General features: G+C 49.9%; 1 protein-coding gene across 2 annotated transcripts in view; it reads right to left on the reverse strand.

Moving 5' to 3' along the window:
* a (arc) overlaps window positions 1-23,873 on the reverse strand; it is a 221,854-nt gene extending 197,981 nt beyond the window's left edge. For both annotated transcript variants that reach the window (XM_065452070.1, XM_065452068.1), the window contains exon 1: window positions 23,384-23,873. The gene's annotated coding sequence lies outside the window, so the exon portion shown is untranslated. The remainder of the gene's footprint in view (window positions 1-23,383) is intronic.
* Between the last annotated feature and the right edge of the window lie 532 nt (window positions 23,874-24,405).

The raw sequence follows: 24,405 nt of genomic DNA on the forward strand, positions 1-24,405 counted from the left end.
AAAGGTCGCGCACCGCACACCTCACAAGAGAACCGGGACATAATTATTCGTTCGTTATAGATGTCACTTCGTTGTACGGGCGACATTGTAAAGGCGCTCGACTGTACTCTCCAAAACATCTTCCATGAAACCATTCGTTACTGACGAATTTTCAGAAATTCTGACGAAGCGGCCCATCTCTTCTAGCTACAGTCGCCCCTCTAAACATGTTTTCTATATGTATGGGCATCGACATTTCGCTGCTCTTAAGTACAGTATTACTCTCCGTGAATCCGCCTCTCCGCTAACTGCTAAATCCGAAACTATCACTTTCCACGCTCCGCACACCATCGTTGACGCCTGGAGCTCGGGCGTTCCGAGCAGCGGTGCCTTTCTACGTCGAGAATAGCGCGACGTCTCCCGGGCAGCGAGAAAGAACGAAGCTGCGCATAGGAGAAACTCCGTAGGCGATACGGTCGGCTGCTCGGCCAGCTTCACGCTCCAGCGTGCGAGACATCGGCGTCGGATGCGAATTTGAGCGAGGAAAGCGAATTAAGTAATCATTCCCACAAGTAGCGCGCCGTTGCGCTGTAGGCACGTGGCATCAATTAGCTCGTCATTACGCTACGTGTTGTTCGTTTACGCTATCAGCTGAGCTGCGTTCAGGAGAAAATTGCGGGGCGGGAAGGCCGTAATGCGCTTGCCTGTCAGCTGGAACGACATAAAACAACACACATTCTCTGGTGTAGCAGGCGGTTTAACTTTGCGTAGGGCGACCGATTGCCTAGCGCTGTTCCACATCACCGATCGCGCTTTTGTTACTGCTCCTGGGAGCGATGAAAGGAGCCACACGCCTCTTCTTTATGTTCTGAGCAGAGGACATGATTGCGGTGCTGGTAACTGACGATTTGCATGCTACACGATCACGAAGCTCCATGTTGTCCTAATCCTCGAATTCTCGTATCTGAGCACTGGTGGATAAAATTTGTTCTATAAGCAGCAGCTCCACATTTGAACGAACGCTCAATGACTTCAGGTAGTGTAGGTGTCCTGGATGTGTCATGTCTAACCTTTCGTTGCTCTACAGCATAGGAAACCATTCGCTGCCTTTTAAGACTCGCAAAAAACTGACCTAAACAAGTTAAGCGAAACTTTTTTTTCGTCCCCCCGCCCCGTCCTTTGTTATCTCAGTACTCTGCATGATCACAGTAATGGACGCATGAACACCCAATGATTGGTTCATTGAAGCTAAATTGGAAATATTAGGAATTATCAAGTCGCTGGCTGCTTCTCAACAACGACAAGTCGTTGACTGATTAAGGAAAGAGTACATGAGATAAAACCTGAGCAATCCAACACTAAGGCAGCCGCAATGCTATATACGCGAGTTTCCATTTGCAAGAAGAAGGGGCTAAATAGCAAAGAATCGGCACGTTCCACAGTTTCTTTGATGAAACACAAGTCACTAAAAACACATCCTAGAGAAGCGAGTCAAACGTAATGCCAGACACACGTGCGCATGCAATGAACTAGAGCAACTCCAAAGTAATAGAACCACCAGGAAACACGAACACAAACAACTGCCAAATAAAACGCAGTCAGCAGCCGCCAGTGCTGACGAATATCTTCGCAAAACCCGGAAGGAAAGAAGATGGGCCGATACGAAGTTGCTCCCTCTATACCCCCTCTTCCCTCTCCAACGGCTCCGGTGGAGGGCAGAATAGTGGTATAGTGACCACAACCTCAGCCAAGGTATACCGCGCAACTCAAAGTAGCCGGCGAGACCACACGGACTCACGAATCTGCCGCGATCGCACCGCCATTAATCACCCTGCCATTCATCACCGAGGCAATTTTCCAGTACTATCACTCGGAAGAAATCCAGTCCATCAATCTCCAAAATTACATCACCAGACAGAATGGTCCCACAGCGGCATGTAGTGGCAGCTAAACCCTAAACACTATGACTAGAGCTTAAACAATATTGATAGGGGGAGGTCGCGACGAATGAGTAAAATGGTGAGTCTGAAATATGCGCATAGCTGAGTGCATCCAGAATGTGCTCACGCTATTTTTTTTTTCTCTGAAACGCGCATCTGTACTTTTTTTTCGTTTGGTCGCCTTGGAAACCACGCAGCTACGATTATGCACACTTTGATGGAGCCTCTAACCAACCAACTCAGTGTCCGCCCTCGTTTTCACCGTCATAAAGGGGAATGCGATAGTGATCGCCATGTGCCCCGAGGAAGGTTCAGAGCACGATTACCAGATCCCAGGCTCAAAATAGCCAACGTAAAAAAATAATAACAAAGGCAACCAAAAGGAAGCTAACCAGGACGAAACGAAGAAACTGACGCGGAAGTAGCCAAGCTTCGACTGAACGATGAGCTATGATAAGACACGAGAGACTTGTTTGATTGATGGCATGCCAGTGGTGGCGCGACGTTTTAGCATAATAGCGGAGGCAAAACGCACAATGCGGCTGAGGGCCTTCTATGACTGTATAGGGCAACGCCCGAGTTGCTCAGAAAATTCCAATTTTAGTTGGAATTTTACGATAGCGCTCGGATAATTATCATACGCAGGTGCCCAAAAGTAGTCAGTTTTCGGCGTAAAGAAGCCAGATCTGGCGAACCATGAGTTTAAGAATCTTTAAACGAATACAAAACCTCCAGGCTGCGCTTTAGTCGAAGAGATGCGCTCGCTTCTGTACGGGTGAGGCATCCATCGCCCATCTAAGCCTTTAACTCTCTCTTGCAGGAAGATTCTGCCCGCGATCCGACGCACCAAGCCGACATGCCCGAACATCGCGTACCAAGGTTGGAGACTGCCTCTCTCGCTTCGCCATTAATCAGCCGAGTGGTCGGCCAGTATCTTATCGCCCGCTCCAGTACATCACGAAAGGGGGCAGAGCTGGGGTAGAGGATTCAAGGTCTGATTCCCATACTTAGCCAGAATAACATGGTCGATGCCGATGACACGGTCATGCAGGGCTTGCAAGTACGCGCCAGGCAGTGCAAGGAGCCTCGACAGCTGCTGAGCGTGTATGCAGGTAGACAGAGATGTACAGCCTGAGGCAAAGGATATGCGTCCAAGCCAACAAGCGTATCGAGAGCGCCCTGGACCCCCGACGGTCGGCGGGTGCGACGTAGGACCGTAAATAATGGCAAAGAGAGAACGTGCGGTATTGCAAGGTCTGTGGCAATGACTAGGCAAACTCTACACAGTGAGCCTGCGCGACAGCATGGCTTCCCTGGGACGCGCCGGTCCGTCTGCATCCATACAAACATGTTGTAAGCAAGGCGCGATGTACCACTTTGGATTAACTCGCCGGAGAGTTCTTGCAGGCAGCTTTCCCCGCATTGCCGAACACGCTGACGCATGTCTGGGCAGATTCAGCGCCTACGCGGCAGTCGCAGTAAAACCTGCCGTGGCGCAGCACGAAAGGGCTTCAGCGCAAGTCCCAGACGCGGCAGGGGGGGTGGGCCGAGGTTGTGGAACATGCACGGACTTGTGCGTATGTACCCCGCCCCCTACGCAGTGGACGCCGTCCAGCTGGGACGAAAGGACGCCGACCCAGATGCGCGATGCCGAGCAAATGAACAAAACAAAAGCGGGGGCCGGCCGGAATGAGAAACTAAAGAAAGAAAAGAAAGAAAGAAAGAAGGAAAGAAAGAAAGGGCAGGCACCGGAAGTTGGGAGAGAAAGGGCGCATTCCGCTCGGCGCACGCGTCCAAAGAAGTGTCGTAGATTCCTGCTGGGACAAGGTGTTCTCGTGAGTTCCACATGGAATTTAAAAGAGTCGCTATAGGCCGTAAGCGGACAAACTCCCCTGGGACACGCGCGGCGGTCGCATGGACAGGTCGCATTCCAGTTTTGCCCGTCCACAAGCAGCCCTGCTTATCTGGCGTAGCTTTTCCTCTTCCTTATTTTTTTTTTTTGAACACTTGGAAAATAGCAGCGCCAGGATTCCACATTGGTAGCGCAATATGTTTGCGCAATAAGTACGTAAGCTGGCCATTAAAGAAAATGAAGCGGAAAAGAAAAAGCTTGTTTGCTGTATCGCCGTTAAGTTGACAGCCAATCGCAGAACGCCGCAGCAGGAGTTCGTCTTTCAATGGATTTCAAGTCACATATCAAGTCGTTCAGTGGGTAATCTAAACACGAGGTCTCGAGAGAAAAAAAAACAATGCGAATAGGCTTATGCATACTTCCTTTAACTTCTAAGACATGAAATAAAAAATGTTGAGTTTTTATACGAAAATCAAAGGTTAAGTCAAGCTTACGCTTAACGCTAGGTCGATGTCACGTATATACGTACGTACAGTACGTGTGTGTGTGTGGGAAATGAAGCGTCGGCTGACGTTTCTCACTGAGATCATTTAAAAGCGAGCATTTTGTAACACCGGCAAAGCGGTGATCGATTTAGTCGCTCAGCGTCGCATTCCTGTCGCTCGGACTGAAGACTGAAGCTAGAGACTGAAGCTGAAGACTGAAGCTGCAACTGAAAAGACGCAGCTATGCAAAAAAAAAAACTTCCGTTTATAACGAACAGCAGAGAACGCTGGCAGGCACAGTCGCTCATACAACTTCCACTGCTTTCAAAGAGAGAATCAGGAAACGCCGCTGCAGAATATGAAATCCCCGATCCAACAAAACAAACAAACAAAAAGAAAACGATAACGCGCTAACGGTGCCCGAGCAATAACTTACGCGAAAAGAATGACTCGCCCCGTTCGTCGCCGCGCACGAAGAAAGGGACGATGCATCAAAAGAAACCGCACGAAGGAAGAAGTGACCCGCGCAAAACCGGACGGTCCAGTCCGCTGACCAACGGCACATAACGAGAACGAATAGTTACAACCCGAGCGAACCTGCCAGGCGCATTTGTCTTCATTGCCGAAACCTTGCGCGCCCGTACAACGCGCGCGACGAAAAGAAAAACGAAAAGAAAGAGAAAGAAGGAGAGGGTTAAGGCACGCGGGATTGCTGTTTGCACGCGTTGCATTGTTCCGCATTCGCGCGGCGGCTCGACCTCTGCCGCGTTTCGACGCGGCGCCGCGTACAGGTATGCGCCGCCGCTTATCAACTCTCATTTGCATCCGAAGACAGGCGACGGCGTCGCGCGAGGCCAGAAGCACCCGGGGCTGTTTCGCGAAAGCGCGAACTCGTGCAGCACTGCGCCGTATACGACGCGTGCCGATAAAACGTCGAGGCGTCGTAATGAACGGGAACCTGCAGAGATTGCGCACAGGTGAGCGGGCACACGTTTGCGTATGTAGGCGTTACGCGCATGACCGAGGCTGGGTGCAATGTTGCCTTGGACACGTCCGGCCAATAAAGAGAAAAAAGAAACAAACGAAAAAAGAAACACGTGAGAGCGACGTCTGGGCACGTCAGCGTACTCGAGGTGTGGTGGAATGCTGCATTCGTTATTGGGCGCTCTTTCGTAAAACAAGAAAGAAAGAAAAGAAGTCTCTCGACATTTCCAAAAGTCATAACGACAGAAACTGCTATAGTAGAGTGATATATAGCATAAGTACGATCGTGTAGTGCGAGTTGTCTTCGTTTTTTATGTGCGTAAAATATATCTGAAACCACGCTGAGGTTAATCACGTCGCGAAGCAAATGCGGTGAACAGTGCGGCTTCAAATACAGGGACGGAAGTAGATAATGTCATTGAGCGCCAAAAACACAGGGCCGACAACTATGCAAGAATCGACACGTGTACACTGTAGTGATCTTATGCAAGATCTGACACGATCTTGAACTGCAGAAATTATCGACCTATAGCTATTTGGACATGACTTGTGAAAATCGTGCCAGATAATGACAAAAAATAAATAAATAAAGACTACTGAAACTGAATTCTGATTACAAAAACACAACTAAAAGAAGGCGCCTTTAAAACCTCTGCTACCAACTCGCCCGAACTTTCACTTTCCTTGCCACACAACAAACAAACGCGGAGGCATATCCGGAATAGCAAGTGCCGTATTTGCACAAAAATAAAGTTGTTTTTTGTGTTCTATTTCTTGATTCTTCTTTTGTTCTGTTGGTGTGGACTATTTTTTTGGCATTACTTCGCATTATAATCGCAATGCACTTTTTTTTTTTCTGAGAGACCGACAATCCCGCCCCGCCCCCCCCCCCCCCCTCGCGTTATATTCGCGGTTGCCTTATTTACTTGCGTGAAAATGCAGTATACCCGTATACAGTAAAGCTTGCGCAATGCTTTAATTAAGACCATGATGTGAAAATCGTTACTCTACGCACACAATGACGTTGTATGAGAACGCAGCCCTTTTAACAGCGCTCTACACTCGCCAGCGATGACTCCGAGGCTGCTCTCTATACTGCTTAGCACGAGATTGCGGGTTTGATGCACGCCCGACGCGGACGCAATGAGGGGGGGATTCAAAACCACTTGAAATCCTCGAAGTTGATCCGGAGTTCACAGCTACCTGTTCTCAAAGTCCACGAGTTGATTTGAGCCTTTAAACCTCACTTGTATTAATGAACACAGCTCTAGATTATAACTGCATACGCTCTTTTCAGGCATGTGCATAATGCCGAGCTAAAGCGGGCGTCTTGACGGAAGCCGTTCACCAATGAATGTGGCAGCTCCACTTTTCTCATGGCCACGTACGCTTTACGGGTCACGAGAAGAGTTTCGTATACGGCGCGCTTTTCGGAGCTTGATGTATCGGCAGCCCGTTCCGAGCCCGCTCCAAGTCGCGTCCTCTCCCACGCTCTATTAACTCGGCAAAGTGCGATATGCACGTAGCCTGATGGCCTCCCCCTCGCCTCCCCCCCCCACCCCCCCCCCCCCCCCCAAGTGCCTGCACGTACAACTCTCTCGCGCCACACAGCGCGATGCGTTTGAACATTCACAACCTCTGCGAATCGAGGACGCACAGATGTATGAGCAGAGTTTACAAAACAACTCCTCCGCCGGGTGCGTGACGGCACTGCTCCAGCGGATTTGCTCGACCAGCGCGAAAAGCTTGTATACGTTTGTGCGTGTGTGTAAACGCGGGACAGAAGGTGCACGCCCCGTTTACCGCGCAGGGAGATACGCCGCTGTCGCGGAAGGAAAGCCGAGTCAGAAAAAAAGCCGAGCCAAGCCTAAACGTGCTCGGCTTATTCCTTACTGGGCCAACTGTGATGCCCAGGGAGCGGAAGCAAAGACCGCGACGTGCACCTGACTGGAAGCACGACAAGAAAAAGAAAACTGCTTCGCGAGTGTTCCACTGGCTTACATGCTTGTGCAGACGCACGCACGCACGCACGTGCAAGGCACGAGGGAACGCGGGGCGTTTTCTCGTGCACGGGAAGGGTCCCTTTGTGTGCTCGCGCGCACGAACCCAAGTGGCCCTAATCGGACTGGTGGTCACAAAGTGCGACCACGCGTGCGTATTCCTCCGTCACTATCATCATCGGCATCACTGTGACCAAGTGCTGTCGACGGAGGTGCGGAAAGAACGGCCCTCGAAGAAAAAAAAAATGAAATAGTAGTAATAAGAGAAGAAGAAAAAAAGTAATGTTGGGAGCACCGTGAACGCTTCGGTTGCTCAGGTGCGGTTAAACAAGTCAGCAGAGCGGAGTATGGTTTCCGCAAGAGGGGGAGAAAGAGAGAGAAGAAACAAAAAGAAAGTTGGTCGTCCGTCTCGCTACGATAAAAGGAAGTTCAAGCCATTACCTCTATGGTAAGGCGTATTTTATTTTCGTGCTCTTGGGTTTGAAAAAAAAAATTGTGCCGTCGGCCACACTATGAGGCACCGAGCGCGACATTCGGCAGTCTTTGAAGATAACCGTTAAACAGAAACTTGTTTGTCCCCCTTTGCTATAACTTGTGTAAATCTATGCCACGAAAATTTCACCTCAAGCTGAAGAAAGCATACTTGCGATATTATAGATTCACATCCTGTGGAGCTCCTCTGCCTTCACACGCCACAATCCATAACCGATGCGTGTGCGTCTAAACAGATGACATCGCTGTATGAAACAGAGGCTATTTTTAACAGTCAAACGTTAAGACTACGGGGGCAGCTTAATGGGCACACGAAAATGTACGGTTGCATTGGGAAGAACAAGCGAGTCCGGAACGACTACTTCCGAGGAATGGTCAACGTCGTAGACCCATTACAACAGTGATTCTACATTACAACAGTGATTAGTTTAAGAAGGCCGTGGAAGTAGTTTCAAAAAATAACAAAAGGTGCTTTTTTTTTACTGCTTTCTGGAATGACCTCAATTTGTTTGGACTCTTTCACGGAGGACTGCGAGAGGACGTCATGGAAAGAAAGCATCGAAAACGCGAAGCACAATGTAAGTGCACATTTCATCAACGCGTTGTTCCCTGTGCGAAGAGCAAACGCCATTATAATGGGAAGATTCACGTGATTTGCCCTGAGTTGTTAGCACAACGTAATCGCTCAGAGCTTTTCCTTGCGCGCTAAGCTGTACAACCTTGAAAGCAGTAGTCTATTAGCCTGCCATTCTTTTCAATTTAGAGAGACACGTAGCTTATGCGGAAGCGCTTTTGAAACGCAAACACGTGCCAAACCAAAAGTAGGCGACTGCTCGAAACCTCCGCGGACGGAACAGTGAGGAGACCAAATGCAGAAAAAGAAAGAAAGAAAGAAAGATGAAATACAGCCTCGTGCTCTTAAGTGATGTTGAACGCAACAAATAAGGTCAATGGGATCCTAAAGAGAGCCCATCAACGCGTCGGCAAGTGGGCACAAAAAACGTTCTCAAAGCAAGCGTCGGGCCCCGGGAATACGTGAGCGCGGCGACAGACGACAAAACGCGGTCGCTCACCGACGCCCGCTTCTGTCACTCTTCCTACCCGAATGCGGTTATAAAAGAGGCCGCGGAGAGGTTGCCATCGCGATTTGCCCGATTTGTTGTGTGCACCGCGACGAAAGCAGGAGGCGCAACGTATACCGCTCGCTCTGCGTTTCTTATGTTCGTCTATACTTCGAAAAAAAAAGAAAAGGTCTTACCCGAAAATATGCGACGTAGACAATTGAGCCGTGTGCTGAAGAACCCTTCGAACTGCGAGCCCATCCTACTGAAATTAAACAACACCTAGTGATTGGTTCACAGGGTTTAACGTTCCAAAGGCAGCAGTATACGAGATAAGAGGTAGTAGTGGAATGCCTCGGAATAATTTTGACCGCCTGGGGTCCTCGTAGGTGCACCTAAATTTAAGCGCGCGACCATGCTTGCATTCCGTTCCAATCGAAATCCTGCCGCTGCGGCCGAGAACCGAACCGAGACGTCGCGTCTCGACAGCGTAAAACGCCATAGCCTTTGTGCCACTGTGGCGGGTGACAAAAACAGTTCGGTCTAAATCGGTGCGGTTCGGCCCTAAATCTGCCCTAATGTTCATTCTAACGCATTCCTTTCAATTATTATAGGAGCTTTTGGGTCCCCAAAAAAGCGCCAAACCGATGTGCGCCTCCCCAACAGCTACAAACAAAAAAGGTCTAGAGAACAGTGGCATCGTTGGGCGCTGTTGCTCGCTAGTCATACATAAGAAGGCACTGTTCTACAAATAATGTAGTGTTTTGTTATGAATAGTAGTGTTTACCTGCGGTTTCGCCTCATAACGTGGTAAAGCCGTGCACAATATGGACACGTGTACTCATCCTTTTGTCGGGGACTGAATTTCACGCACTGACAACGTAAAGTTATCGCTCAGCGCAAGACGCGCCTGTTTGAGTGGAACTTACTGGAATGTTATCGATGGTTATCTGACTGCATGCGTGACGCGAATTGTGAAGTACTTTCTGGAAGAGAGAGGCGGGCACCCAGCGGTTTCTCTAGAAACTTCGATGACTCACGTAAGAAAGCCGAAGCGCTCGACCGGCAGATCATATTTTCGACGATCGCCGAATGTGTTCACCGCTATCGTTCTTTTAGTCTAGCCTGTTTTGCAGCGCTTCAATCCGTTTGCGACATGCCGCACGAGACAGATTGTCCAGCCGTCTACGTGACCATGTCAAATGTGTTGTTCGAATTATGCGCTTTTTCTTCCTCTAATGGGGTAGCGTTCCGACTCACGTCTGAATATTGTTGTGAGCGCATTAGCTGTAACAAGGCCGGTTTTCTGCGTAAACTACGCGTACGAGTGCGAAACATTAAACGCGTTCGCACAACAGTTTCATGCTTCTTTCAAAGGTGTAGCCGGCACAGTACTAACAAGCCAACATCGTCTTACGTCAAGGAAAAAAAAGGAGAAAGGGTTGCGTGCTTCGACAACTGCACGCAACTACACGGGCGACACTGAGAGCCTTTTTCCGGCCCGTCACGCCCGACCAGCCGCGTTCCCAGCGTGAGTGGCTGTGCTCGGTTCTCTTCCTGCTTCAGCCGGTGGCGTCAACGCACGCAAGCACTCAGCCATACAAATCAGCGGAAGATCCGCACACACCATGGACCGCACGCTATATGTAGACGGCACGGATTTGAGACACTCCAGAAATCAGCCGGGCATTACGGTTACGCGTAATCGCCCGGATAGCGAGCTGGGCGATTACGCGTACATACGTGGGTGGCAAGAAATGCGCGTGGTGGTGATCTCGCGCAAATGCCCCTGCGCGTTCAGGTGAAAGTTATTGTACCGTTACTTCAAGAAACTTGGCGCTTCCTTGGTTATTGTTCCCACGACCGGCAGGATTGCCCCACTAGGAAAAGTGTGGCCAGCAAGCGTGTTTTGGCTTCAGAACGGCCTCTGAAATTGCTAATAACAGGAAAGAGAAACCGTGGCTCTATTAACGAAGGCAATTCGGTCCGCTATAGAGCGCGGTTCACAGGAACGGTCGCCGTGAGAGCGAACATGACATCAGCCACGAATGCGCGCTACCAACTAACATGTCTGACAGCCATAAGGAACGCAAAGCTTTCCGGATTCGGCCACAGATTGCGAGAAGGCTGTAAATACCCACCCGAAATCAAGCCATCGCTACCAACTATGAATAGCGCCCCTCCGATAATGTAGTACGTTGTAGGTTTCAGTGGTCATAATACATGGAGTAGTATAGCCCTGACATGGAAAGGATTTAGCGAGAGAAGTGTGCATGCAAACAAAGGCTGAGATACGTTTCGAATTATTCACGAAACACGTTCAGAATGAATGACCAATGTGGCAGGCGAGTGCGGGTTTGCTTCTTCGAAATACTTCCCAAATGAAGGGACGAATTTTGACACAGAACGCGATTATACTTTTGCGCATATTCCACACAAATGGTGCTCATATTTAGAAGCCGGGAACTGCGCCTCACTTTGGCCTAAGGATGAAAAATCCTTAGGCTTTCGACAGCTGTACATATTCTAATCGATTAGCTGGGCGAATGACTCACTTTGACCTAGGGTAAAGCGATCGGGTTACCCTATCGACCCATTTATTTCCGAGAAAAGCACTCGGAGCGCAGTGTGGAAAGCACACAATCCTGATATTTCCCCCTCAAGTGCCTCCAGCCGTCAATCGGACTCATTTGCGTCATCTGACTAACTTCGGTAGTCAGCTGTCTGCACAGGTACAGGCGACAACGAGCGGGCGAGGGCAATTATCGAGGCTCGCTGCAATGAATGCGAGATATACAATTACCGTATCGGAAACGGTATCGTGTAGCTAGTGCACACTGCGTTCACCGCGCAAGCCCATTAAGATTAACATCTTCGCTCATACAGCTCGGTGTTCTATCTCTCAAGGTCGCCATTTCGAGAGCCGATGTACGTCACGAGGCGTGTGTGCCTTAAACGTACAGCCTCTCCCCTTTCTCCGTCCACCGATTAATTCTACGACGCACGAAGTCTGCGCAACAGCTGCCCCCACCGAGATCGGCTATCGGTGCGGGGTGAGAGTTGCGCGCCTGAGGAGATGGCGCATTATACTGACGATCGCTCGGCAGTTTGCACGTGGTTTCAAGTGATCACCTTGCCAGGGTTCGAGGAAAAAAACGCCCCGCGTTGCCCGCATTGTTGCCTGCCTCCATATAAAAGCGACGTCGGCATGTCGAACAATGTCTGGTCATGTTGAAAACGCACGTCCGCATCCTCTAAAAAAATGCGTGTGTTTTGCAAGTAAACAAGTCTGCGTTGCTTTCCTATCGTCAGTTTTATGGTCAGTTCGATGCACCGTATACATGTTCTGACAGCACGCGAAACCGATGCCACAACAGAAAGAACAGTTTTAGAAAATGTTTACTGATTCCGAGTGACCCTTAACATAGATATTTAAGGTGGTTTACAGAAAGTCTGCGCACATATTTTAATGAAGTTTGGGAAGTGTAAGACAGCCTGTCGACATATCTCGGCAACTCTCTGTGGGATGAAGCAAGTCGTTTAATTCTTGACCAGAGAGAAAACCTAAGAAATAAACTTTTGCACGATGGCTGTCTGGAGACAGCACACCATACTGATTAAAGTCTAACGGAAGGCAGTAATGGTCACGAGAAGTGTATATTCTGTGAAGATCGAATTTTCATAGGAGATATTCACACAACCATAACGACTGAGGCAATGGTCTACATGTCTCAGGCACAATAAGCGACGCAGCAATACCGTACGGAACATTTCAGAATAACACCCACAAATGTACTCGCGCCCTCATTTGTGGACGCGATCAATATCTATCGACATCACACTATCGATCACTATCCGCTTAAAAGAACACTATACATCGAAGCTACAGAATAAGCTGCTGCTAAAATAACGGTCAAGGTGACTCACTAAAGCGTCATGACGCGTTTATTTCGTTCCCTCGTTGAACATGCAATGAGGGCGAGTTTCGCACGCATCAAATCGGAGAACGTTGCGAGCGATCAGACGCGGGAGGCATTTCTGGTATAGCGATCGAGTATTAGCGAAGCACGCAGGGCAGCAGAATGCAAAGTGTTCCCGAGAGTGTCGAATGTCGTCGCATTGTGTTGCGCAGAGCGCGTGTGTACTACGATCACGGTGCTTATACGCGCGCGATTATTTCGTAATTGCGAGCACGACAGACGCGTTGCCACGTCGTTAGCCAATTAAACGCCTCCCAACCACGCGAGCGCCGTGCAGCCCGGAGACGAGGCGTCGTGCACTTAAGCAAGACGCGGCCCGAGCTAAGGTGAACCTCGGAAAGCCATGACCGCATTCACTAACTACTACGTCCAGCCGTCTGCGCAAGCGTCAAACAAAGGCAAATGAGAGGGCAGCTGCGGGGCGCAGCGCAGAACAGCGACGAGTGGTCAAACAACGCAGTGATAGAGCTAGAACCGAGGCTGACAATGAGTATACCTCCGAGAGGCGCTTTATCCCATAGCGACCTTTCGCGGTGTGCTCCGAGGCATCCTTAATGACGTCACAGTGGACAGATTCACTAGACGGCTGACTAAGCCTCAAGGTGTGGCGATTTCCATAAAAACTGCAGCAGCTCTGCTGCTTCCGGTCCTTCCGGCAGTATCTGCTCCAACCGCAGCGCATGCGAACGAGCAGCCTACTCGTATTGCGCAAGAAAAAGCTTGAGAGTGTCTCTGGGCCAGTGGGAAGCACGATTAGCCGAAGCCGCACGCGCAACAACAACGCCGATCCCCGAGATTGCAGTGGATAAGAAACTGTTCCGTGGGCCAGCGCGGAGGAAGCGTGCGCGGGCAGCCAGAACACAACAGGCAAGCAAGCCCCGGAACGCGTCACAGCCTCGCGACGCCCGTGCGTTATAACGTATGCATATGAGCTCGGAGCTAGACTTTCGTGCTCGCGCAAAGCAGCCGGCGTCGCCGAGTTGGTGCAAACGCACACCCGCGCGCGTCCGCGACGCGGAAGGAGAGCGCGCAGCCGGAAAGCGACGGGCCGCGCGGTGGAGGGGCGTCAGTACGCGGCGACGACGACAACGATTATGCGAGCACTGCCGCGTATATATCCTCTATCTCTTATGCATTCAGGCGCGCGCACACACACGCGTGTGCTCATAACGGTGAGGCAGGGGCACACCTATACCTGTCTCCGCGCAGGGCAAAAGCAAGAAACACGAAAGCAATCTGACTGCATCTGTCTGTCTTTCGAGAAGGAACTCGCGCGCCGAAACAGCAGCCCACACCTCTGACCGTGCACAGAGAGGCCCACGCGTCATCGTGCGGACCCCTTTGAGATAGAAAACGGGGAAGGCAGCTGTCGCTTTGGCGCGTACGGACTCCCGTGCTTCCGTTCCGCGGTCCGAGACGGACACGTCGGCGTGGCCGGACGAGGGTATACGCCGCGTCTTGCCAAGTCGCGCTTTGCCTTGGCGCGCGCTCCTGCTGGAGCGCAGGCAGGCTGGCCGGCGACGAGTGTTTATCATTTGTTCTTCGCACCGTGCCCCGCTGGCGTCGGCACGCGGCAGGAGAAACGAGTTAATGAGCAGAGCCGCGCCCCCTGGTCAACTCGCGCGGAATAAGGTCGGGACAGGAAGCGAGCAGCGGAAGGGAGCGCAGCAAGTCTACGTAGTCTGTAGTATGTATAGCGGTAGAGTGGGCGGGGTCTGCGGACGGGTTAACACGGTGCGGAAGGCTGCGCGACCATACGTCGTTCCCTTGGCCAGAGAGTCTGGATGCCGCCCAGCCTCGCGCAATCTCGCGGCACGGTGAACCGCGCTGCCGAGATAAGAGTGGCCCGTGTGCCTGCGAAACTTCCCGTTTTGAGATTCAGCCGTTTTGGGCAACTTGTATGGGCCCTTACTTCACCGGCGGCGTCACTATTTCGCCAGGGCGCTGTTTGATATGACGCGGTAACAGTCACGGGATTTTTCTCTCGCTCGAAAGGACGCATACGAAAGTGACGGCTGTGAGAGATGCCAGCGGCAGTGCGGAAAGAAAAGCCAAGGAGATCCGTGGTTTCCAACGCGACTGGATCCCGACTGCGCTGCGTGTCAGCCGAGCGTCGTTACTGTCGTGCGCGGGTGGCATACAGAAAGGCTTTCGTGTAACTGCCGTCGTTATGGCTTATGTAGCGGCGACAGCTGTGTTATAAACACTTCATGGGACTTGTGGAGATGTAAATTTGGGCGAGAGTTTCGCGGATTCGAACCCGAGTGGAATAAATGTTTAATCACTATACTGCCCGTCACTTTTTTTTTTTATCTTCAATGCCCCTCTGTGATATGCGCAAGGTGTTCTTTAAATGAACTCGTGATACTGCGAATATATATATATATATATATATATATATATATATATATATATATATATATATATATATATATATATATATATATATATAGGGCCAACTCGGGTCGTCATAAATATGGGTAATTATCTTTAATAGGTAAAAATATTCAGGGCGCGTAAGTATTACACGCATACTTGCGGTGTGAGGGACGGCTGCAACTTCGCACAAGAAGCGGAGCGCAGACTCGCTTCTTGTGCGCAGACGCGCGCTCCCGTTTTCAGCCACAGTAATCCAAACTAACCAAGCAATACTGCGAATTGAGGTCGTGTCCTGTTTCCGCAGAAGAGGCCTGAACTCCAAGAATTAATTTACGTGCACAGCGAAGTTCAGCACTACCGACATGGAACCTGGTAATTTGTGGCAAGCGGAGGACTTCGTCACTGCCCTTCCCTAAATGCACAGGCTGTTGAGCGAACACCACAGCCCTGGTGGCTGCACCGCATCACAATTGATGACCCTGTCTCTGGACAATTCAGCCTCATGCTGCAGTATCTTACCGCTGGTCGTCTGGTCTACATCCCAGGCTTTGATGCAGGCGACCTATTTCCGTTTCATTTGCCTTCGCCGTCATGTTAATAATCGACGTCTGCGCGATCTTTACTGGCAAGACCGATCCCAAAGGAAGGAGGTAGTGTATGTAGTCTCTCCACTCTTTCTCATGCGCACACAGCCGGCAATGCCCAAAAGCAAACGGCCGTCTGGCATGCGCTTCCCCGTACAGACGGAACGAAAAGCACACACACACAAAAACGCGTCACGCTATGCGTATATGTACACAATGAGCATACGCGAAAGAAATGTCAAACGAAGCTCCACCGTAGGACGGAATGCGCGCTAACGCAAGTGGGTCACCGAGCGGTCGGCCCATTGTTCGTGGGGGCTTCATGCGCTCTGCGGAAGGGAAGAGAACAGCGCGCCGAAAGAAAGCGAAGACATCACTTTCGCTCGTGCGCGTGCCGCTTGTCCCGCGTGTTTTTCATTGTGAGCAGTCGGGCCGACCTTCCGGGGCGCCGGGACTCCCACGGATTATGACGGGGGCGATGGACGGAGTACCCACGGCATGCGATGCCCACGTGGCCAGAAGAAAAAGAGCGTATGTTTTCGCGTTCTTCAGTTGCCTTGCTCGAGTCGAGAGAGAGAGAGAGAGAAAAAGGAAACCGAGAAAATAGATTAACGGCAGAGGGGTGAACGAGAGTAGCCTTTCGGTCGGCTACTCTGCACTGCGGTGAAAGGGTATAAAAGATTAGGAGAAACGAAGATGGGAAAATCTGTTCGCACAAGCCCATTGAAGGCGACTATAGTGGGACACAAGTCAAGTCTACAGCGAAGCCCCGCCCGTGCCCTCATAAGCGCCAGCTACTGTGCCTTCGTGAGGTTGCAACTAGTTCGTACTTTCCTGTTACCTAATTAGGGCGGTACGCACAAAGATAAAGCTATAAGTGCGTAATTCTGTACGTTTTCACTCGTCTATTGTAGCGGAACGGTGAAAGCCTAATTCTTTATTGAACTGAAATAAAACGCTTGCTTAGCTGCACGTATTTACTGACAAGTTTCACTTCAGTTGGCAGTGATGTTTCATGAGTAAAATGGGAAAAGCAGTGAAATGAACTGTACGGCGGACCTTTGAAGAGTGAAATGCTCAGACTCCATACACTATGTCTATGTCTGTTGCACACTCTTCAAGAACAGCAGACGCTCAGGGTGTATCAAGCACGACGCGATGTTGAAATGGTCGCATGACAACAATTGTGTGTTTTTTTTTTGCTTTTATGATTGGCTAGCGGAGTAACAACCCCGCGCGGTCTGTTTGCCTTGGCTACCAACTGCTGTTTTCTTGTTTTTTAATTTGTATCCTACTTTAAGAACGAAAAACACACCAGCATTCTTGAAGCGATTCGGGCAGACGTAGGTTGTGACCGGAGTAGCAGGATCCTGCCGCTGTCAAGCGTGGCACAGGGTGCTCTCATGTGCACTGGATGAGGAAATTCACACAGAAGGTGCGCATTCGTCTCTTGGCCATAACAAACTTTCGCTTCGGGGCTTAATTCTGACCATGTTGCTGTGGAAGGAGTTGGCATTAGCGAATGATATTACGGATTATTTACAGCGCACCCGAAGACCTTAACAGAGATAGTTTAAGGGTGGGGTTGAAGATTAATATGCAGAATACAAAGATAATGATGAATAGCCGGGAACGGGATCAAAAGTTCAGGATCGCCAGTCAGCCTCTACAGTCTGTAAAGGAGTACGTTTACCTAGGTCAACTACTCACAGGGAACCCCAATCATGAGAAAAAAAAATTACAGAATAAAAATGTATTGGAGCACATACGGCAGACATTGTCGGCTCCTGACTGGAAGCTTGACAATTATCATTGAAAGGAAGATGTACAATCAGTGCATTTTACCAGTGCTTACATATGGGGCAGAAACTTGGGGACTGGCAAAGATGCTCGAGAACAAGTTAAGGACCGCACAAAGAGCGACGGAACAAAAAATGCTTAGGCATAACGTTAAGAGGCATAAAGATAGCGGTTTGGATCAAAGAGCAAACGTGTATAGCCAATATTATAATTGACATTAAGAGAAAAAAATGGTGCTGGGCAGGCCATGTAATGCGTAGGTTAGATGACCGGTGAACTATTAGCGTTACAGAATGGGGGGCCAAGAAAAGGGAAGCGCAGTCAACGATGGCAGAAGGCTCGGTGGGGCGATGAAATGAGGAAATTCGCGTGCGCTAATTGAAATCGGTTGGCACAGGATAGGGGTAATTGGAGATCGCAGGGAGAGGCCTTCGTCCTGCAGTGGACATAAAATAGGCTGCTGCTGCTGTTGATGAATGATATGAATGAAGATATGAAGCTTTAGAAACAGCGTATACCGAAAGTTAAATGGACACCTTCGACACTGAGCACAAAGAACTTAATTAACTAGGGTGGTTGCTTGGGCTAGTTGGTAATTCATGATCGAAAATAATGTACAGCGCAAAGGACAAGGACAGTGATAGACGACATACACAGCGCTGTGTATGTCGTCTATCACTGTCCTTGTCCTTTGCGCTGTACATTATTTTCGAACTTAATTAAATTATGGGGTTTTACGTGCCAAAACCAGGACTTGATTATGAGGCACGCCGTAGTGGGGGTCTCCGGAAAGTGGGACCGAGACAATTCCCGAGACAATCTTAAAAAAGGACTCCCCAATAGCGCTTAGGGTTTGCAAGCCAAATGCACCACGTCAACAAACACGTGATGCCAGCCAGTTTGTTTGTATAAGGCTTTTCCAGCTACACCAAAATTTTTTCAGGATTTGCTGTGTCAAATAGCAAACTTCGGACCCTTCATCTAAATTGATCGATGAGGCGGCCATTACTCTTACGAGATATCAAACTGCCTAATTTAATAATGAGCATAACTACGATAATTAACTGTTTAATTAATTACCTTACGGCACATATGCCAATCTACGAATTGTAACAAGTGAGTTTGCAAGGACTTCGAACGAATTACGAGGATGTCACTGGCCTCGATATATGCGCCGTCAAAGTTGCAGTAAAGATGCACTGCTGTTCCACTTTTTAAAGAAAACCCGGCTGTATGCACTGAAGCACATAAGCAATTGAAACGCCAGTGCAATTTGTAAGACACCTTGAAAATTAGAATCTAGAGAATGGTGGAGTCCCGAGAATTCGTCCCAAGAGGATGCCGCCTTGCGAACTCCCAGGCTACAATTCGCAGATTAAAATATGTGTCATAATGCAATTAATTGGAAAACTTATTAGCGTAATTACAGACAGTTCTAGTACTGCGCCATGACGATACGTACGCAGCATGCAATCGCTTTGCGGAACGTAGTAGCGCGTGTCACGTCAGGGCTTTTAGTGCTCGGAAATGCCTACATACATAGGTATTTAGGTACAATAGGTAGATGTCGGGCGCGTCGGAGTGCGTTGGCCGCGTCCGCCAGTGCGTCGAACCAACGGTCGAACTGTAGACGCCGTTGTTATCGCCAAGGTGATGTAACGTGTGCGCGTCTTCACGCTACGGCGGACTATATTTAGGCCTTTGAGAAACTACGTTTAATGCGGATGCAAAACACGAATCATATCGAGAAAAACAAAAACCGAGTACTCGCTTTCTGAGGCTGGCTCGGTCATTTGCGACGAACTGCGCCAACAGGAGGTCGAGCCTTTCGCGCAAATTGAACACTTTCTCAAGGTTCCTATTTTCTGCTATGCATTCCCAGCGTGCTGGATCCGCGAATGGCTTCTGCGCGTTCACTTCACGCAGCAAAGACAAATCGTAGGTCATTGAAAAGTACAACCTTCCGCTGGCCGCCTTTGACGCCGCCATGTTGCGAAACTCTTGTCTCGCGCTCTCCCGTACAAACGAGAACCACGAGAGCAGCACGCAAGGCTCTCCACGTACGCACGCATCTTACGTACGCAACCCACGCAGTACTAAAACTGTCTTATGTTCATTATTCAATTATGTCTTGATATCTCGTAGACGTAATGGCCGCCTCATCGAGTAATTTAGATGAAGGGTTAGAATTGTGCTGACACAGGCTTTTTATTATATTAAGTTTGGTACAGCTAAAGATATACGTATTCAGCTAACGGTTCCCGAAATAGACTTGAACCTTTCCTGTCGAGTAATACAGAAACAAAAGCCGCCGTTTGGAATGCTACCGCCTCGACCAGGAAGGTTTGTGCTATAAAGACGCCGACCGTGGTTAGACGCCCGCTAATACCATCTTTTGTCTACAGGGGCAACGAACAAGCGAGCAAACTCAGTCATGCGCGATGATGGTTCGCCACTTCCCTTGCTTTGAGACGGCGCTGAAAAAGATGCAGATTGCGCCGTTCTCACGCTGCGCGTCGACAAAAGGAAGCCGCACTTTTCTTTTCACGCGAGCAGGCGTCACATCATCTTCGCCAGGTATACAACGTGCTTGTCGAGAGATGTAGGTAAGAAAGTGATACAATCAGACGGAAAGAATGCCCCTATATATAGGCTCCTACTTCGTACTTGTCCTGAGAATGCGCCAGCGCGTTAGCATATATATATATATATATACACACACACACACTGAAACGATTGTTTGCTCTCGTCTTACGTGGACCACTTTCCTTTGCTGAGCGTCATTTTGCGCTACTTGCCTTTGCAAAGCTTTGACAGCAACCCGGTTTCCAGTGCTAAAGATGTTCTTTACAAAACAAATAATTGGTCTTACCGCGTGCGTTTGCTCGCTGCATTAAGCGCAGATTGTTTCAAGCTAGCGCGAACATATAAAGCAATACCTGTCCTTTTGTCGATTCTGCGTAGTTCCTCGTAGTTTTCTTAGCGCCGTGAGATCACATTCGTGTACTTCGTGTACACCGTGCGGAGTGTGCCCCGATTCCGCAGCAAAGGCGAGCGGCGCTCGCAGGACACTGTCGGCCTCCGTTGAGGGCCGGGTCCGCTCCTTGAAACTGGTCACTTGTCACCGGTACACGAAAGCCTATTGGCAGCGTCAGTTACGCGTAAAAAGTCGCCTCCATTGTCCGCCACTGCTATCTCTCTCGTCGCGACGCCGAATGAATGGGAGCTACACGGGAATGATTAGCAGCCAACAATGGACTGCTAATCCTACCCCCTCTACCCCTCCTCTATTCTCTGGAGTCGAAGCCGGCAAACGGACTGGCAGTGCACAGCCCGAAAGTTGATGAGACGCTGATCAGCGCGTCGGAAGATGTCCACCTTGCCATAAAGATAATTGTATAAAAGTATTTGATGGCAGAGGCACCGATGGGTAGAACGCGTCACCATCCTGTCACAAAGGGGAGGCTCATATCGAGTGACACTTAAAACGTTGTGTTACATTCTTGCCCAAGCCGAGCGATTATCACGCCCTTCTCTGCGAATCCCCCAGCTAACCTCGCTATTTTTTCTCTAACTGCAGTACATGTGCAAATAGTAATCGTCTTCACTTTCTCCCTTCTGTTATCCTCCCTCCCTGCATTGTACTCCCACCCCCTTTGCTGACCGCCGTTCAGGTGTCAGCCGTCCGCGCTAGAAAGTAGCAGTGCGTTTAGCAGTTAACTTCCTTCCATTCAATGTTCATCTATTTGTGAAATAAGCAACCAATTACTACTTTATTAATAATTTGAATTTGGCTGCTTTTATTTCCCGTCCTAGAGTCTTGTGTTTGCGTCTAAAAGGATGAAAATGCGCAAGTTGGAAGAAAGACTTGCCGGGAGGGGGTTACTTTCTTGGCACTCCCTTTTGCAAGCTATTTTCTTGCTTTTTCTAGGAGTTAGGCTAATCTACTACTGGCACCATGAGGCTACGCTCTTTCAGGTGCAAATGGGTGGGGGAAAGGGGGGGCGAGTTTTCGCCGCACCACACCAATTTCCACGTAGCTGCAAGGGGTGCCTGGTGCAGCCAAGCACGTGCCCAAACAAAGATGTGACCACAGGAATTTTCTCAGTGCGCACGTGCAAAGGATTTCAGGAGGGAAAGCTGCGAGAAGAAAGAACCGAGTAGGGGCGGTGGGAGAGGCGTAAAAGCGCATTTAGGCGTGGAAACCAGGCGGCGGGACCAGTCTCTCCACGCTGCTTACAACCTTCACAGCCCCGATACGTTCTTGAATAACGTGGTGCTAAATCGCCTTACGTTAAAGTGCAAGAGTTTTGACTACAAAACACGAACACACGGACACACGAGGACGTATTTGCGTTCCTGTCTCGCCGTCGAACATTTCGCGCCTTCACGCAGGGCGTTTTTTCGAAGAAAAGAAACGCTGTCTGTGCTAACCCAGAGCGGAATTTCTTCTGAAGGAGTACTCAGAATTTACAAACAATTACTGGACAGCGCCTGCGGTCTGGTCAAGCTGCACAGGTGCAAAGTTCTGCGCGTGGCGGCAAAATACTCGTCGCATGTCACAGCTCGCCCTATGCGCGTCGTAGTTAAGCCACATTCCAAGCTTTCTGTGACGGCGCGATAAGCTGGCAGCACACGTGTCCCTGTGTGGTGTCTGCTTTGCCCCGCGTTGTTAAACACAATATTAAACGCGCTGACTCGCCCAGTAACCAACCTACACCGCACTCTGGCATAAGCTATGGCAGAGGAAAACTCAAGATCGGGCATTCGCGATTTGAATTGTCAGTGCCGATGACTTCAATATTTTTGGTTCCGCGTTCTCTAGTGGCTTGTGCGCCGTAAGATATAAAAAGTACACCTGCGCAATTCCAGCAGCTAGCCCATATCATTTAGGTGGAAACCCAGCGGCATGCTCCTTTGAACGCGTTCCTCTTTTATACGACAGCATCGTGAAGTGTGGTTGCACTGAATTTCTTGCGGTTCCCTTCAATCGTCGCCTCATTCCTGGTGCGGCGCGAACCACAATGGGACCTGCAGAGAGCTCACGGCGTGCAAGGCCACTTTTACGTGAAACTGTGACGCCTGTATCTGGAGCAAAAGGTGCCGCCGGAGTGGATATACCTTTTTGTCGCACGTGCTCCTTTTTGCATTTTCTTTTCATTATTAAATGAAAATGGTGCTGCCATGGCGATATTTAGATGCGAATTTCTTAAGTTGGATAACGGATGTGGTGCTTTCTAAATTTCACATTATTGCCTTGTTCCTATTGTGGACGGCACAGAGAGATGAGAAGCATCGTACACTAAATGACGCCGCAACGCAGCTTGACGTATAACGTGTCGTTTATCCTTCTTATGACGAAGTAATGATAAGTTGCTGCGGAGTGTGGCAATAACTATTCGCTGTAATACGTATTGTGATAGCATACAGCAAATAACTCGGCACTTTCAGAATGATAATCCGTCTCTCGGGCCAAGTCGGCACCGCCTAAGGACCTTTGTCCTCGAATGACCTTATTAAGAAACTGGGCGTTGCGGCAACATGCAAGTGTTTAAAGTCTCAGCGGCGATGAATGTGCTACAATGAGCTCTGCAGTGCCAAGGGGTATAATTAGGACCCTGAGCGTAAAAAAAAAATAATAAAAGAAGCATGCGGGTTAACATTAAACGTGCTCCATCCACACAGCGTCGGGCAGCATTGTAAATTTAGGCGTGTTACACAAAACGAGCTCGTTCAAGACTTTCGCGCCCACATCACCAGCTTTCCCGCCCCTCGTCAGGGTCACAACGCGAATAATTCGCGTCGGCTGCGGAGAAACGCCTCTCAGACGTTTAATTCCTCACTCACCTTGGCAGCAAGAAAACGCGACGTAGTCGTCACCGCCTCTCAACCCGCGGAGCGGGCTTTCCAAGCCGGCAGTCGGCGTTCAGACGCAGCCGTGTGTGCGGTAATCCCAAGGGCGCACAGTTGCCCAACACCGAAAAGGAAAACACCCGCCGTTACCGAGCACAAGAACCGAAAAAAAAAAGATTTTGTTCTCCACACGCGCACTTCAACCGTCTCGAGCAGCGTCGTCGATGAAGGTGCCGGTCCGGTTCCAGAAGACAGCGGCCGGTATCACACACCGCAGGCCGTGTCCCACCGAAGCGGCGAGCGAACGTAGCCTCCCGTACGGGGAGCGAATACACGCAACACTGCTTGGCTTTTCTCGTCTCGGCGGTCCCCCCGCGCACGCGGTGACGCTCCTGACCACACCGCACCGCTGGCGCAAGGCAGCGTGGCTGCAGCACGTTCCTCGACCACCGACGCCGGCCGGCCGATTCAGAGCTCTCGCGTGCGCCGGCGACACTATCGGGGCGGAGCGAGAGAGGAGGAGGGGGAGCCAGCTCCCTCTCTCTCGATCTCTCTTCCCTCCTCTTCACGCTCCGCGTCTGGTTTCGATCCTTATCCTCCAGGGATGCGTGTGTGTGTGTTTGTGTGTATGTTTGAGGAGGGCTGGGCGGCGAAGCAGGTGCACGGCGCGTGGTTGGTCTGCGGGAGCCGCTAATGGAATAAGCGTTTAGCCGCAATTTCATTACTTTTAGTAGCCAATTTTAGTAAAAGCAGCGAGACGAGAATAAGAATACCATTATGCGGTAGGGGGAACAAGCGGTTGAGGAGACGCACCCGGTTCCATTACGGCCATGCGTATGTGGCCCTTTGCAGAACACACTTTCCACACCTCGGAGCTAGTAAAAAAAAAAAAAGGAAGACAAGGCGGTCGTTTGGAGTACACTAAACGTAATTGTATTAGTGACCAGAATCCTTCCCTATGTTTTCCTTTGCTTTCGGTGCCTAACACCTTACGTCGCCAGTGTCGTATACGTATT

This window comes from Dermacentor albipictus, chromosome 2, assembly GCF_038994185.2.
Source record: "Dermacentor albipictus isolate Rhodes 1998 colony chromosome 2, USDA_Dalb.pri_finalv2, whole genome shotgun sequence".
Lineage (NCBI taxonomy): Eukaryota > Metazoa > Arthropoda > Arachnida > Ixodida > Ixodidae > Dermacentor > Dermacentor albipictus.